At 43.2% G+C, this 17,688-nt stretch overlaps 1 protein-coding gene across 30 annotated transcripts in view; it reads left to right on the forward strand.

Moving 5' to 3' along the window:
- Pard3 (par-3 family cell polarity regulator) overlaps nucleotides 1-17,688 on the forward strand; it is a 549,750-nt gene that overhangs the window by 273,344 nt on the left and 258,718 nt on the right. The window lies entirely within an intron of this gene.

Genomic DNA, 17,688 nt, shown 5'->3' on the forward strand with positions numbered 1-17,688 from the left:
CGTTCCAGTCTGGAGTGTGAATCCTCCTCTATACTTCACATCCTGTCAAAGGACAAAGCGCTCACACGCGCAGAATGCAAAGCAATACTGATTGTGCCATAAAGTTTAGGTGGAAACGTCTGCAGCAGAGGCTTTGGTGTGAGAAGAGACTGTTGTATATGATTTGCTTTTCATTCCATCCAATCAGAGCTCAAAGTCAAAAGATCCAACAAGAAGCTGAGGGCAGCCACTAGGAGTGGGGTATTCAAGAGATAACACATAACACTGAGCTTCAGTGAGCACAGCACAGCAAAGCAATTAAAATAAGTAGCATTTATTAAATACTTTCTATCAGAGTCTCTCTAAATAAGGAAAACCATGAAATTGAAGTGAGAGATCAGTGGGAACTACTGACATCATACAGCTAAGGGACATAGATCTAACTTTCTCCAGGTCAAACTGAGCTGATCAGCTTGGAGCCCACTCATTAGGGCTCTAAACTAGGGTATTAGGAAAAAAAAAAAGCATGTGGTCTTACCAAGGATCTGGGTACAATCAGGACAGCTGGGAGAACTCAGGCCAACCAACCCCTAGAGGAGAGGAATGTAAGCAAGAAGACTGAATGGGGACCAGGGTGCTGCATGCAGATGGGGTGGGTATTTGCTACCATAGGGGGAAAATGCGCCTGCCTCCCCCCCACTCTCTCTGTATGTGTTATTTATGAAAAGAGCATTCATTACTCATTACTGAACTATTTCTCCCCCAGAATGTTTCAGGACATTTAACTTTCAGGAAGTGATTTTTTTTCTTTTTTCATCACAGATTCTTAGAAACTTTAGGAGGCCAGGTGGCTTCCTAAAGATTCTGGTTAGTAAAGGAGGATTCTGGGATCCAACAGTCCAACCCCCGTTCCTCTGAGTAGAGGGCTTTTTTAGAGCGAGATCTAGTTCGTGTGACTGGTAAACTAGTTTGGGTAGTAAGAGACACAGTGTTGGTTCTCAAGACCCTATGAGAGCTGGATACCATGCAAACTGAGTTTAATCTCAAAGTGGAGTGGCAGTTCCTTCACACTTTTAAACTCTGGTGAGGCAACGCAAGTGGCGGTGTTGGAGATTAATCAACTATTATGTGGAAATGACTCTTAAAAGAACAGATGGCAGAGGAAGACAGTTACATCAGCGCAGTCAGAAGAAATGCGGCTACAGTAAGAACAGGTGCCACGCAGGTGGGAAGATTGTTGGGGCAAAGCTGCAGCTTTAGTACCTGGTGTCAAATTAAACACACGGAAGACGGAAAATAAATGAGAACCAGGGAGACACATGGCAAAATGAGAAGAAATAAGAGAAACATAGACAATCAGAATTCCATGCTGGGAAAACACCAGGAAGTGTCTATTCCAAACTTCTGGCTAAGGAGGTACCACACAGAGGCTGGTGGGTGCTGAGCAGCTCCATGGGAAGGAAGCTAGGCCTTTGAAAACATCTGACACCAGTAGTCAGCACAAGCGGAAAAACACAGCAGCCACTCTGGAAGTTGTTTTCTTCGTCGTTTGTAGCGCCTTAGACAGAAATGCTAGCTTTATATTTCAGGAACCAGCAGTGGCCCAAGGATGATATTGAACTTCTGATCTTTCTGCTTGCACCTCCCGGATGCTCAGACTGCAAGGGAACGTCGTCATGCCTGGTTCAATGCGGTGCTGGGAACTGAACTCACAGCTGTGTACTTGTATTTTCCAGGCTGTCCTGGGCCGTCTGCGAGATTCTATCTTAATAACAAAACCGAAAGCACTTGAGCCTTTAGCCTACAAACTACTTTAGTTCCAAACACTTCCATTTACAACCGAAAACACAGAAAACTCATTTACATCTAAGCTTAAATTAATAACTCAAAATGCCAATGGAAAGTGGCAGACCCTTCACTGTTCGGAAGGAAGAAGATGACGCCTGCGGCTACTGGAGTGTTCTTCAGTACCTGGCAAATGGGACAAAGGACCAGGAAATGATTTTAAAGCCTGTGAATTATTTTTTTTTTTAACTCCAACAATTCCTGTGGTGGAGTAGAGCAAGAACTGCCTCTACGTCATAAATTGAGGAAAGCATGCGGAAATGTTAGACTGAGTGGCTTTGTGCAACTGCGTTCTCTCACATGCAGATTCGATCAAGGATGGGAAGGTTGGAGAAATTTGACAGAGGTGTAAAGGAGCACAGGGAGCGGTGGCGGGAGAGCCTGGCCCAAAGCTGTTGAGGAGGAGAGGGGAGCGAGGGCAGGATTCTTTACAAACGGAAGAATGGGTGTGCAAGCAAACTGTAAGCAAAGTTATGGGCTCAGTCTCTAGAACCTGGGCAACGTCCTTAGGAATTTTAAGCAGAAAGTTACCTTCTTTTGTACTTTGAAACCCGGTTTAGTTTCATGACTGGAGCTGGGACGGCTGGTGTTAGTCCTATGCTATGGCTGCCAGACTCAAGCTAGGCTAAGAACTTTGAAAAAGGATCGACCCGGACGATAAGCAGGACAGCCACAAGTAGAAGTTCTGCCAATATGAATGGAAGACAGCCAGAAGTGCATCTTGTCCTAGGCTGTAAGCGGTTTCCAGACCACCTGAAAATATTCTAGGTGGATGCACTCGGTTTGCCATTTTACTTTTACTCAGTTAAGTGCTCATCTCCAACTCATATTGGTGATTGATACCGAGAAAACGATTCTGTTAGTTCTCAAACTCCTGATAGGCAGTGTAGGGCTGGACCTGACATTCCTTTTGATGCAGAATGGTAGAGTTGCCAAACCCTAGAGATTAGCAAGTAATACTCTCGTTCACCCTGGACACCCTGGCGGGGGTGATGATCTAGAAGGGACAGAATGAAGGCACACACGAAAATATTAGAATAGGAAGAAATTTTGTCTGTGAGTTGTGTGATGTGGTGAGGGGGTATTGGTGTGGGGATTGCAGGAAGGAGAGCGCCTAGAGCACCTCCAGACACTTGACATTAGGGCACAAGTTGCTGAAAGGAAGGACTGGAATCTGCTTGGTGTTAAGCGAACATTTTCTTTCACCACTAAGTAAGTTGAAAGAAATTTTGAGAACAGAGAATCAACAGGGGGAACTGTGGTTTAGGGCGGATGAAAAATGCCAGGGTCCAGGCGGGCACACATGTGTGAAGAGGAAAAATAGTCGGTCCTGGCGGGTAGATTTGAAGGTCCTTGCCAGAGAGCGATTGTACATTTTTAAGAAGACATTGAAAATGACTCACAGCCTTTCCAGTGAATCCAAAGGTGGTGTCCGGGGTTCTGGATGATAGGGGAGAAAGTGAGGATTCTGGAACCCAGACTGCTGGGAAATAGAGGAGGATGGGTTTGTTTTTGTTCTTAGTGGCAGAGAAAACGGCTGCCCCATTGCCTGCTGGTGGTAAGAAGCCCAGCTCATTTGGTAAGGCTCTTTGCTCACAGTTTAAATTTAGAGCACTGATTACTCCAATAACAGGTCAGATTCCATCGTGTCTCATATTTGATCAGTTCCTCCTGGACTCTTTCAAAGCCCCCTCTGTTTTATCCTGACTAAATGGTTTCATGTTTCTAGAATCCATCTTGTCTGTTTCTTGCAACAGATTATTGTGCCTATAGGAAATAGCATCAGTCTTGATTTCTATCCTGAGGGAACCTAACACCGAAATCTTGTTCAAGCCAAGAAACTTTTGGTGTGTGTTTGTTAAAAATGTGGTATAAATGCCAACTCCGTGTGTTCATTGCCCTGGGTAACGACGGGGAGGAGATGCTCCTGAGTCTGCATCTCCGCCATTTCTGTCCTGTTTGTGGTTAGGTAAAATGTTAGTCTGCCAACCATAGCTTACTCTAGGAAATACTTGCAGACACAGACATATATTCAGGGAACCCAAGGGTTATCTGCCACTCTTCAGTCAAGCCGTGTTAATGGAGTCATACCACCAGGGGACTTGCAGTTAGTAAGAAGGTCAGAACTGGACCAGTTCCCCAGAGGGTACAAATCTAACAGGTTTTTAGTAATAGGACTTTAATTAAGGTTTGTGGATTAGAAAACACCACTGTGATTGTAGGGTGGTCTGGAAAAAAACGGGGTAACTGATACGTAATAAGTTACCACCTTAGAAGTCAAGTTCTTCTACAGCCCGTTCTGATAATGGTAAAAGCACGGCTCCTACAGTACCTCCCCCAAGAGTTCACTTCTGCCGTCTTTGTGTCTTGTTACAGATATTTAGGATTACTTTCAGTTACTCACAATTATAACAATTACCACGCCTTTTCAGTTTGTTGAAATTAACTGATAAATATTTTATGGGTTCGTCATGTATAACATGCTGCCTGGAACACACATTTAGCCAAGTTGAGCTCATTCCCATACGCACTGCTGACGTGTGCATCGCTTTTCCCCCTTTTGTCCTGAAAACCTTTACTTTCGTTGTCTTTCCAGTTTTGAAGAATCTAATCCATCACTGCCTGTAGCTGTATTGTACAATAGGATCCCCTGATCTGTTCTTTTGACTCCTATGACATCCCATCCCATCCTGTGACTTTCCTAATTTTTCTGAGTTCAGTGTTCTTAGATTACACAATGGCTGAGATGGTACGGCCTTTCTGTCTGTGTGTGGCTTTATTTTGTCCTGTCCTCTAACTTCACCCTTGTTGTTGCCAGTGACAGACTTCCATTAAAGGCCACCACATACACTCTCCATGTACTAAATTACTCATCTCTGGCTGGGCACTCGTGTGGCTTCCAGAAATGTGGGGACCAGCTCTCTCTCCCACATCCCAATCTGCTTTTATTGTGTGGACATCCAGCAGTGGGCTCGCTAGACCATCACTTGGCTTTTATAACCTTCCTACCCCCTTATCTGAATAGATCTCTGAGCCTTGAGGGGTAGGTTTTGACGAAGATGCCCCACTTAAGACTTGAGTGTTCCAAAGTCTTTCACTGCATGTTGTCCAGCTGCCGGTTTTGGTGTTAATTTCCACTGACCACATGCACACAAAAATAAAATAAAACAAAAGCTTCTCGGATGGGAGTGGAGCAATGTACTGACCAATGGGTAGAGCAATATGTCACTAGGAAGGGAGATTGGGTACAGGTGTATCTGCCTGAACAAGTATTAACAAGGAAATGACCAAATTAGTTACGTTTTATTTTTGTAATCTAAAAACCTGTGCCCCCCTCCCAGATTCCTTCAGGTAAAGAAGCAGTTTCCCAAATGATAGTGAATAGAGCCCAAACGATTGATTCCCAAGGAGGAGCAGGATTGTCCAAGGATACCCAACAGGATGGGAACAGCCAGTGTATCAGCTTTAGGGGACTACCAGAAGGAGAGGTTAAGATGCTAGGCTTTGAAGAAGAGGGGTATTTGATACTGTAAAGATCTTTCAAATTACAAGAAAAGGCAGCTCAGACCCTTACACAGCTCATCTGCATAACAAAGCCGGACTGTCTCCATAGGGAATCTGTGAAAGTGGGGATGAAACCTCCTACTGTCTTCTGGGATGCAGTTAGTAACCCTGGGCTCCTCTAGGTTTCCAGGACAGGGTCACATGTGTCCAAGTTGGGAGGGCCATCCATATCCCCCACCCCCCAAATAATCGTACTGTCTTGTATTCTAAGTGGTTTGCACACGTAAAGTCTATTTTTTTGATCAGATAGAAGCATAACACGGCACTCTCTTTCCTGTTGCTCACTGCCCAGCTCACCTAGTCTGATAACTTGGCAAAAAAAATCAGAAATCCACACCCTCTCCTAGCTGAACATTGACAGGTAAATGTTTCCGGAGTGAAACAGTTCCGGTTCATACTTGTGACCTAAATAAACTTTTCAAAGCTTTTAAGCGATATCTGGTACGCTTTATGTTTTTTTTAGTTGTCTCGGATATTTTATTTAATCATTCCCTATCCCCTGTCTCTCCCCCCCCCCCCCCACTCCCAAAAAATGCAGTGAGGTTCTTTTCTGAAGACCTCTCTTCTGGGATCTACCAATAAGAAAAAAATTATAGACACGAGCGAAAGATGTTTGGTGCAGGTAGGGATCATAAATTTGGACTTAATTACGCCCCTAGGGATAGCCTGAGAAAACCGAAAGCATTAACATAATTAGACCAATTGTGTAATCAAAAGGAGATGATACGCCCATGGAATGATAAAGTGGTTTCCCAGCCTCAGGACTTCTCTGATGTAAGAAAGTTTAGGGATGCGTGAGTGTGGCTTGTGGTCCCTTCTGAACGGCCCCCTCCTGAGCACTGCTGTAAGCCAGACTCCATCTTCTGAAGCATATGCCATGGGGGCTTCTGTTGAGCGAGGGGTGTCCTGAGGTGAGCTGTGGGTCCTATCTGAAGGAAGGCAGAGGAGAGGATTAAAGGCGTACAATTACTTTTTTGTTTTTATTTTAGGTTATTTTGTTGCTTAGGGATAAAGCTCAGGGCCAAGAGCATACTTAGGCTGGTACCTAACCACTGAAATGCAGCGTCAGCCTCAGCTCAGCTGCTGCAAAAAGTACGACTCTTGATATCGATACCTTTATGTAAAATGAAAAAAAAAAGGTCACAAATCAGTGCGGTGTTTATCACACCTAGAGAGGCAATAACACAAATTTACTAAGAAAGAAATATAAATTCGATACAAAATGACGTAAACCTATGAATCTGCATGGGGCATTTATGACGATCTTTTGCAAGTGTGGTTGTGTAGTCTTGGGGGATACACAGTGCCTTTCGAGGCCCTTCCCTCCCTGCCTGCCTGGGGATGGACTGAGATTTCTCATGCTAGGCACACATTGCACAGACGGGTTTTACCCCCAGCCCTACAGAAAAGCTTCTTTTAAGCAGTTGCCTGGCATGGTTATGTAGTTTGCAAATTCCTAAGACCTCCACGGAACTGGAGTTTACTCCTGACCCTCAGCTGTTTGTGTAAATTGCCTTCTGTGCCTGCAAGCCCAGGAAACAAAACAGTTCGTGAAGTTCAAAACACCAGGAGAGATCTCTGTCTCCTTTCCCAGAATCAGCAAAACAGCTCCCTCTCACTCAGCTTTTGATTCTAATTTGGTTCCAACCATGCTACGGAGGGCAGTCGGTCCTCTTCTCCTGTGTAATCATTTAAGTGTTGATATCTTGCCCAGAAACATCTTCACCGTCATCTAGAATAACATTTGGCCAGCTGAATTGGATAACCCATAAAGTAAGCGCTGGACCCGGGCAGTCAAAACCTTTGTTCTCGGGTTATAAAAGGTACGGGAGGTCAGAATATGAGTGTAGAGCATTGTAGTTCACCATGAAGCTGGTAGTGGCCTTGACCCTTCCAGGATGTGACTTGTTTCTAAGTAACTAGGAGCATGCTGTAATTTGTATCTGGAATATCCCCAAAGGCCCATATTTTGCAGGTTTAGTCCCAATGTAGGTGATGATGTGGGGGAGTAAGGAAGGTAGCTAGAAGAAGGAAGCATTCCTGTGGAGTGTGTAATGGGGCCCAGGCCTACCCTCTGTCTTTGTTTACCTCCTGGCTACCCTGTAGTGATCATCTTTCCTTCCTGTTCTGTTCTGTGCCTTGTCTTGAAAGCCACAGCAAGGCTCCTGCTAAACTCTTCCCCATCATGAGCCGCCTTCTGTCACCTTAGGTTGACTGTGTCAGACATCTTGTTACCATGAAGGGAACCTCCTTGACACGAATTCTCATTTATTTAGAGCAGACTTTTGTAGTTGTTCTTCCAGGAAATCAGTCTTAAATGCCGAAATGTTTTATTTTATGAATTCTTTAATTAATTACTCTTAAGTGTTCTATGTCCTGTGAGTAGCCTGGGGCTTAGCTCAGTAAGGTGCTTTCCAAGTATATACAAGGCCCTAGGCTTACTCTTCAGCAAAATATTCAGGAGATAAGTCTATTGATAAATGGATTATTGATTGATGATTGCCTATCATAGTAAACTTGTAACTATCAAAGTCATCAAATTAAGGTTTTGTAGTGGTTTTAATAAAATTTTATAATCTGTAAACAAAAATATGTATATGATTTCAAACTCTAGATGTAAGTGACAAAATGTATTGGGGAAGGGAAGCTATGTCTTTTCATAGTAATAATTAAAAAAAATCACTTTTTATCACTATGTCACCTTCTTGGACAGCCTGATGTATGTTAATTGCTGTAGCTAAACTTGGTTCCAGATAAGTTAAAGGCCATTCATTAGTTACAAGTTAATTTTTTATTCTCACATGTTTTGAGGCAGTTTTAGCTTAACTTAGCATCTAATGGTTTAAAGGCAATGTTCTCAGACTCGTGTTAATTACTTCCTTTAACCTTCAGGAGAGCTCAATGAGGCAGTACTGTTATTCAGCGTATAAGGGAGTTATAAGGAATGACACCGGCCCTTCTTGATACACAGCCTCTGACAACAAACACCACACAGTTAATATCTTGTTATATTTAGTTGACATTTGAATCGTATTCTGGGAATTACGAATCACGCAAGCATGGAAGCTTTATTAATATTAAACCTTTGAAATGACACTTTAAAATTAAGTCTTTAGTCTGGTCACTGCTGTATGGCTTGTGGCAGTCACGGAAGCTCTATTTTATTAGAGATGATATGTTTCTCAGACTCCCCGAAAATCTTCCTGCTAGCACCCGGCCTACTTTTATTTTCTTTCTCTTCCTTCATTTCCCTTTAGGAGTTTTGGTGTAACTTTGTGGGTGCCCTTCACGTGTGAAATTACAGCATTGCCCCAGAAGCAGTAAGTCACTGAACATTCCGGTGTGTATTAGCAAGAGGATTTTGAGATAGGACCGATGTGTGGTTCTTTGTTGGCTGACTAACAAAATAATGGAGTGTAGAACATCTGGAAAGAAACGATTTTCTTCTTGGTCTCCTAACAAGCCCTTCACAATTAGTAATGAACAGAGTATGCTTGTCATCAAGCAATAACTGTTGAAATGGCGTCTCCCACAGAAAGCCCTGGTGCCTCTTACTCACCTCCATGTCTGTTCAATTCTTTTCATCCATAATTTCTTCTGGCTATCTAATTTATTGGACAAGGCATCTGGCCTAGTTACTTCCTAGGACTATGATAAGCCACCTTGGCTGAAGCTACTTTTAGAAGGGAAGGTTTGTTTAGGTTTATGGCTCCAGAAATAAGAGTCTATCACCGTCATGCAGGGAAGTCTGGCAACCGGCAGGCATGGCAACAGTGAGGGAAAGCTGAGAGCTTAAGCAAAAGCAGGAGGCAGAGAGCATGATGGGAAAGACTGGAGTGTATCCTTCCATGTGCTCCACCTCAGATCAGGCCCAGTTCTTCATCCCCGGCCTTGGCTACAATGTTAAATTTCTTGGTGCTCTTTTTCTCTTCAGACTGTAACTTTTGTATTTCTTTCTGCATCGCTTGCTCTTTTGCATTGTTGACTGGCATAGAAGTGATTAATAGCCACGTGGCAGAGCCAATATTAGACTGTCTTGAAATCTCCTACACTGAAGAAATTAGTCCATTACTTTTTAATTCAGCCTTGGGCAAATTCTTAGGACTAGAGCAGAAAGCAGCCACATTCTCTGCCATAATATCACAGGAATGGTCCCTAGCCAGTCATGAATGTTGTTCCTTCTAAAATCTCAGGAGCCTGGACTTCCACATGGCTCTCAGTACCTCTCTCTTCCCAGCTCTGATGAGAATGGCCCATTAAATTCTGCTTACGGCATTTAACCACTTTTCTTATCCAAATTCCCAGAGTCTTCCTTATTTTTAAAAAGAAAACCGAGGGAGGGAAGTGGGGAGGAGGGGGAGGAGGATGAGGAGGAGGAGAACAAGGAGGTAGAGGAGAAACTATGGTGAGGTCTGTCACAGCTATGGCTCCCTCCCTTGTATCAATTTCTGTCTGATAATTTCATTCAGTCCACCAATTGGCCCTTCCCTATCAACCTGTGTCTCCTGGTAACTAAGACAACAGTGCCAGGAACCTTCCTCCCCTGCCCTGCTTACTTTCTGAGTCTTTGGCTGGTAACAAAGTTGCCTTCTAGAGAAACTGCAGTGCAGCTGTATCTGAGTACAAAAGGAGATTTGCAAAGCTGTGGTGGGCTTTAAATAAATAAAAGCCCTCAGTTTCTAAAGGACTTCTGTTCACTCTGAGAACACCGTGCTGTAGGAAACGGTAAGATCCATTGCAATGTTACCACCATGCCCAGGGTCATTCCTGAGCTACCTCTGACTGTCGCTATTTATCTGCTTTCCTTACAGCGAAACTCCTCAAAGACAACTTAATAGAAATTCTTACTTTATACAGAAGCAAACTTATTGCATGATCAGAACTTAATTTGTATTTTGTTTTTTTTTCCCAGTCATGAATTTGATTTTCTCACAGATCCTCTACCTACACTGGCCAGTGTCTTTGGGTCATGTTCATTTCGTGACAACTCTGGGTCACGTCCCACAAATAGAAAAACGAGGTAGAAGCATGGGGAAATGGTAGAACTTAAATGCAGTAGACTATAGTTCTGCCTCTGCAAGGGGGAGGAATGCTGTCCAGACCAGATTTTCCCTCTCTGTGAGGAGCAACTAACTGTAGAAACGCTTGTGGTTTTTGGAGCTCTTCTTTGAAGGTTGAGAGAACAGGTTCTCTCTATCTTTCCCCAGCTATTTTATTTTCCACAAAGTATTTTCCATGATTCCATCACTGGCTGATTGTGGTGAAACGGTTAGAACTGCTGTTTCCTGTATTCCCATTAAGAAAGCAGGATTTAGGGCTTAGGAAGCAGACACCTTTCGGGCTTAGCAAATAAGTAGACCAAAGCAGAGGCAGGGCTTCTCCCCCGGCTTGTTCCTGTATACCACTGCACAGAAGGGCCCAATATCATATAGAGTACTCAGAAAACCTTAACGAAACTTTCGCACTGTCAGCGATGGCTCAACTCTACAGGCAATTAGGAGCTCGCCACGGGTCTGCAGGTTCGTCTTGCTGTGTAAAGATACTATGTGTCGGCTCTTCTAGTTACTGCAAAGGGTTGTGCTAAGGCTTACATGGACATTGAGAGTTTTAACCAGGGCTGCCAAGTCATCAGTCAGGCTAGCAATTGGCTCTCTCTCTCTCTCTCTCTCTCTCTCTCTCTGTGTGTGTGTGTGTGTGTGTGTGTGTGTGTGTGTGTGTAAAACATTTGGCACTGTGATTGAAATGTGTGTTTTTAAAATTTGAAGATTGTTTTTTAAGGAGCTGCTCTTCTCAGCCGCAGTATTTCCTTAAGAATTTTCGTCACTGATTTAAATGTCTTCATTAGATTTTTTTAATGTTTATTATTTAATGTGTGCATGCATGTTGGGAGCACACATATCAACACCAGAGAACAACATAGAGGAGTCCTTTGCCCGTCCACCACGTGAGTTTCAAGCATCAAACCCAGGCTGTCCAGCTTGTCGTCAAGGCCTTCCTGCCGAGCCGTCCTGCCAGCCGTCTGTTTTGTTTCATTTTTATTTCGTTGCTTTAAACCTCAGCACATCGATCTTCAACTCTTAAAGGTTATTTATTTATTTGAGACATGGAGTCATATATTCTGGGTCAGCCTCGAGTTTGCCATAGACTGGAGATAAAAAAGGTCTCAAAGCAAGGAAAATTTGACATTTTGGAGTGAAAACCCACACTCTAAGTAAGGTGGTGAATATTTGTGTCTTGCTCTCTCCAAAAAACAATTGTAATACATATTTGTTTTTAATCTTTTCTCTCTCTCTCTCTCTCTCTCTCTCTCTCTCTCTCTCTCTCTCTCTCTCTCGTGTGTGTGTGTGTGTGTGTGTGTGTGTGTGTGTGTGTGTGTGTGTGTTTAAAGTTTTCATTTTTTCTTTTTAACAGAAAGGTTCTCACTACGTAGTTGGAATGAGTTTGGAATGCTGGGATACAGGTGTGTAGCACCACGCCTAGTGGTGAAACATTTTAAAGAACTTTCCCAGTTAAACTGAGTATCTAGATGATATTGATAGAAGACAGATTTGTTCACGTCACAGGATGCTTTCTGTTCAACTATCCCTGAATCATGGTACTTATCATTGGTGTTCATTGCAAACCCAGGGGTATGTTATTCTGGTCAGCTATCGAAAGGCGACCGTTGGCCACTGTTAACTCTACAGAAGCTTTTGTTTTATAGGATCCTGCAACTTAGTCCTGTCTGTGGAGAGTGTTTAAATTAGATTTTGTTGTTGTTGTTGTTGTTGTTAGATTTTGTTTCCTAGATTGAAAAACCTTTAGCCAAACTAAAGCAGGGAGAGAGTTGCCCCCTTCCCCAGATAATAAAATTAGAGATGGAGAAGGGAGCCTTCCCATTGCCTCTCACGTCTTAATGTCCTCCTCTTCCCAGAATCCATGGATTCCCCGGAATGGAATATTGGAGACCATGCTACTATTGGGGCTGCTTTTCTTTCCCGCCTCTATCATCTCAGGACTCCAGTTCAGAGCTGTGGTAGACACAGCGCCAGTGTTTGATTAGCTCTGCCCCTGGTCCCCGTAGTCCCCTCTCCCACCCTCAGGTTCAGTCAGTACATTACACAGCAGGGTAAGGTCTGTGCATAGTTTTAGTAACTGGTGCCTTGATAAATTTATTCCCTTTCATGCTTTCTAGAAGCTAGTTTCTTTTCCTTCAGAAGTGTTAATTTTGCAAATATGAATCTTCCTTCCAATTCCCCTTCTCCCTTGCGTTGGTTCTCAGTCATCCTGATGCTGCAACCCTTTAACAGTTCCTCGCGTTGTGCCGACCCCAACTGTAAAGTCATTTCCGTTGCCACTTCCTAACTATAGTTTTGCTACTGTTATAAATCGTAATGCAAATATCTGATGTGCAGATGGTCTGAAGTGACCCCTGTGAAAGTCTCGGTTGACCCCCAAAGTGGTCGTGACCCCAAGTTGAGAAATGCTGCCCCACTGAAATTGTTTAAATGTCTGATTTTGTCCAAGTTATTTTTTAAAATCGGAATGATTACTATTTTCTTCCCTTGTGGGGAAACCTTCTTTCAGATACTGTCTCCAGTTCGAGCTGGTTTCTCCTTCCTTGAGCTGTTCCCTCACCTCCATCTAAGACTCTGTGGTACTATCCTTTGCTTTGAGTTTCTAGGGTTTTGCTGCACCGCAGTGATAAACAAGTGCCTAAAGAAAGGTCCACAGAGGATGAAGACCTTAGCTGTCTGAAAATATAGTCTTTACACATGCACACTTGACTTTCGGGCTTTCATTCATACGTTAGCTGTAATGGTAGCATATGATGTGAGGACGGATCCCCGTGGTCATCTCTGTACAGCCTTGTTTTGAGGGTGTCTGCACAGGATACAGCTTTGGACATAGGTAGTGTCTCCCTCTGTAGCCACAGTAAACTTGCCTGTTGTTCTCGGTTTTCTGCTTGGCAGCATCCCCCACCTCCTGCTAGCTTGCAGAAGCCTCCTGGCTTCTATGGGTAAGGAGCAGACTGGCTTTGACACTACGATCGATCGTGGTTTTCTTCTGTCTTCCACTAGCCCTGCATCTTCTAGTAGGGTCTGTTATGGTACTGTAGGCACACCTGCAAGCTTTGGAGGAGCTCGGGTCACAGCTGCCACAGTTCTTTTGATTGCTAACACACAGCATGTCATAACTGTGTATAGATTCATGATAAAACCACAGTTGTTGGCATTTACTTTCTCTTTGAAATATTTCCCTTACTAGTAATACACAGTGTTTTCTTCTTCCACCTGAGTGTGTGTGTGTGTGTGTGTGTGTGTGTGTGGTGTGTGTGTGTGTGTATATGTGTGTGTGGTGTGTGTGGTGTGTGTGTGTGCGGTGTGTGGTGTATGTGTGTGTGTGTGGTGTGCGTGTGGTGTGTGTGTGTATATGTGTGTGTGGTGTGTGTGGTGTGTGTGTGTGCGGTGTGTGGTGTGTGTGTGTGGTGTGTGTGTGTATATGTGTGTGCGTGGTGTGTGTGTGTGTGGTGTGTATGTGTGTGTGTGGTGTGTGTGTGGTGTCTGTGTGTATATGTGGGTGTGGTGTGTGTGTGGTGTGTGTGTGTGGTGTATGTGTGTGTGTATGTGTATGTGTGTGTGTGTGGTGTGTGTGGTGTGTGTGTGTGTGTGTGTGTGTGTGTTGGCTTTTTCTCATCCCCAGAAGCAATTCACGATGAAAATCTGTGTGTTCAGCAAAGCACAATAAACATCAGGTGCTATGCAAGTTTCCCAAGTGTGGATTTTCATGTAATCGAATGGGCAGTTTGTTTGTATTAAACCATTTTGCAAGGCATGCAGAAGGACGGATGAAGAACAGGAGGCAAGCTCACTGTTATTTAATAAGATGTATTAGGGACCAGAGAGATGGCTCAGTGCTTAAGAGCACTAGCTGCTCATGCAGGAAACTGGGGTTCAGTTCCCAGCATCCATGCAGATGCTCACAACCAACTGTAACTTTAATTCCAAGATACCTGATGCCTTCTTCTGGCCTCCATGGTAATGCATAAACTCATATAAGCATACACCCATACACATAAAGTAAAAAAGTTACAATTTTAGACGTGTCATATCGATATCTAATCACCCTAAAATCTAAAATATTCGTCAAGGTGTATGTATTTCCTGTATTAAGTTCTTGGGTTTTTTTTTTTTGTAAGATTTATTTTTTTATTATTTTAGTTATTTGCCTGTTTAAGTATTTCTGTAGGAGAATGTGCATGAATGAGTGTAGGTAGCCAGAAGTTTCATATCTCCTGTTTCTGGGATTACAGATGGTTGTTTAATTAGATGTCTATGCTGGGAGCCAAACGCAGGTCCTCTGAACAAGCAAGAAATGCACCTTACCATCTCCATAGCCCCTGGTTCTTGGTTTTGATAACAGATGTAAATTGCCCTTTTTGGCAGGTATAGTGTTCAAACACCATGCTAAACCGGGGTACAGGTCATCATAGTTGTGGACCATCTATTCCAGAGGGAATCATGTCTCTTCTGTTCCCAGCTTTCAGAAGACACAGAGACAGAGAAGTAGTCACCTTCCCTTTCTCAGCACCGCCCTCCAGTGTTTTAACACCTCAGCCTGAGATTTCAACCCCTACATTCTTAACTAAAATAGAGGGGTGAGAAACTGCATCCGGAAGGTCCTTACTAGTATCTAGCTTTAATTAGCGTTGATAGTCTTTAAATATTGATTGTATAATAGCTGGACTTAATTTTTTTATGGTTACAGTGGGATGCAGTATTTAGTTTTATGTGTACTTGTGTGTACGCGGCTTTTAAAACCTACAAGGCAAACCGAAATGGTGTAGTAACTGATGCTGACCCATGTAAAAGACGCTGAGCTGTGGTTGCCCCAGCTACTGAGCACAGCCTCATGTGAGGAAGTAACCCAAGCTAAATACCATACACAGGTCTCCAGAGCCCCTTCCATGCTTGGGGACCTGGGGCACCGACTGTAGGGAAATAACTCTGTAAATCGCCTCTTCCTGGTACGTCTCTGTAGTTGGGGCATCCTTTATGTGTCAGATTTCCTGTTGCCACGTAGGTGTTTCAGTGGGAGATACGTCTTGGTGACATTTCAGTGGCGCATAAACTATTAATAGATCTTAGAACAAAGTGTCTTTAACCCGCGAGATCATTTTTTTTCCCCCTTACATCTGGCTTATAAACAATCCTGCCACCTCTCCACCTTCCAGCTCCCAATGGAGAAGCATCATTTAGGGAGTTCGTGTTTACATTCAAAGTGCTGTTCTTAGGCAGGTTCAAGATGCTGTTAACCTTTGAGATGTATTATGTGCTGGTGCTTAAGAGAGATAGATGGTTAAGAAGTATATATTAGAGCCTCTCAAAGCGCAGGAGCATCAATCTTCAAGCAGCCAGCTCCTCAGTGCAGGGCGTGCAGGATGCATGGGTGTGTCGGCTACTCCTGGGATGCATGCTACAGCAGAGCAGAAGATGTGTGTGTGTGTGTGTGTGCGTGCGTGTGTGTGTGTGTGCATATTGTGAATTGCCCTGGTGCTGTTTTCATGTTGGTGCTACTTCCGGTTCCCCAAGAGGGGCTGCCTTGTAGGAGGAGTGAATCATGTACTCAGGTGACTTCATGTGAACCTTCTTCCCATTTTAACTTGTAAAATGAAGGTTAGAACAGGCGATTGGGCAGTGGAAGGGAAAAGGGGAACAAAAGGTTTTAGAGAAAGAGGGAGAGAAAGGAGGAGGAGGTGGAGTGAAGAGGAGGAGAGGCAGATGAAGAGAGGAGAAGAGGAGGTAGAAGGAAAATGGAGCTGAAGCACATGGCCTAGAGAAACCGCAAGTTATAAGGGATCTCATAGCTGGGAATAGAGTAGTGTAGGGCAGATCTGCCCAGTCTAGGCCGCAGCTTGTACTCATATTAGTTGAGTTGTGTTTTCCTTGCATGAGCTTATTTGGTTTGGAGATTTATCATTTTGTGTGTGTGTGTGTGTGTGTGTGTATGTGTGTGTGTGTGTGTGTGTGTCTGTGTGTGTCTGTGTGTGTGTGTGTGTGTATTATATATATATATATATATATATATATATGTATATTCACGAGCTAAGTTACATGGAAAAACAAAAGAGGAAATTTGCCAGCCATGGTCCCATGTATTTGTGATCCCACCACAGGCAAGGGAATTGAGAATTTAGCAGTGAAGCAAGTTTGAGGCCAGCCTAGAGTATGAGACCCCCCCTCCATCCCAAATAAAACAGAATGTTCTTCATCTTCTTCACTGACCCCTTTCCTAGTGCAGTTGGTTTAATGCATTCATAGCAAAACAAACAAATAAACAAAAGAATAGAAAGATAAATATAAAATTATATGTGTACCTCATTATTTTTATAAGCATAGGAGTAGATCAATTAAGCTATACCTAAGAGCTCCCTTTAGAGAACCCCAGAGATTGCTAGGGCTAGTTTTGCTTTGATTAACAAGATTTTACAGAGTCTGCTATTGTTGCCAGACAGTTCACTGAAGCTGAAATATACATGGTCCTCTGAACCATTGCATTTGGAAAATGAGTCTTTTGTAAGTTTGTTGATTTAGAACACCAATAACAATCATTCATGTTCATCACTATTCGGGAGGTCTCAACGAGTCAAGGGAGGGTTGATTAGCAAACTCTTTAATAGAAAAACATCAGTCAAGATGATCAGAAAAGGAGGACTTTCGGGTAGGTTGTATTTTACTTATTTATGCAAGCGACCACATTTATCCCACTTCGTCTTTTGGAATACAAACATACTGAACAATATCGGTGACACAATAGTGCATTTTCAAAGGTGGTGTGCAAGGATGAGGGCTATACACACAGATGTGTTTGTTTTCCCCCTTGCCTTAGGTTTTGCTGTGTGCCCCTATACAGATAAGAGTCTGTAACCAAGACTTCTATCCTGTGAGAGGCACAAGGAACTCAAGTTAGCTGCTTAGGGATGCGCTTTGAGAAGCCTCCCTGGAGAAAGGATTGTAGACTTGGAAGTTTTCCTACTAAGTTTTCATCCTGACAAGCTGAGTTAGTAGGTGATAGAGGGGAAGACTTTGCTATCCATGTCTTCAGTGTGGTGATCATGGTCTATTAGCACCCCAACTGTTTTGGTCATTGAAGCGTTTTAGGCTGTAAATGTAAATGCATTCACTTAACAAATATATCACAACATTGCAGCAATATAATTACTGCCTAAAACATACATTCAAAAAAGCGACACATAAATAACAAAATAAAGAAATTTGCATTAATTACAGTTCAGTTTTCTTTCCCTCTCCTGGGAGTCTC

The sequence above is a fragment of the Rattus norvegicus genome, chromosome 19 (assembly GCF_021556685.1).
Source record: "Rattus norvegicus strain SHRSP/BbbUtx chromosome 19, alternate assembly SHRSP_T2T, whole genome shotgun sequence".
In the NCBI taxonomy this organism is placed as follows: domain Eukaryota; kingdom Metazoa; phylum Chordata; class Mammalia; order Rodentia; family Muridae; genus Rattus; species Rattus norvegicus.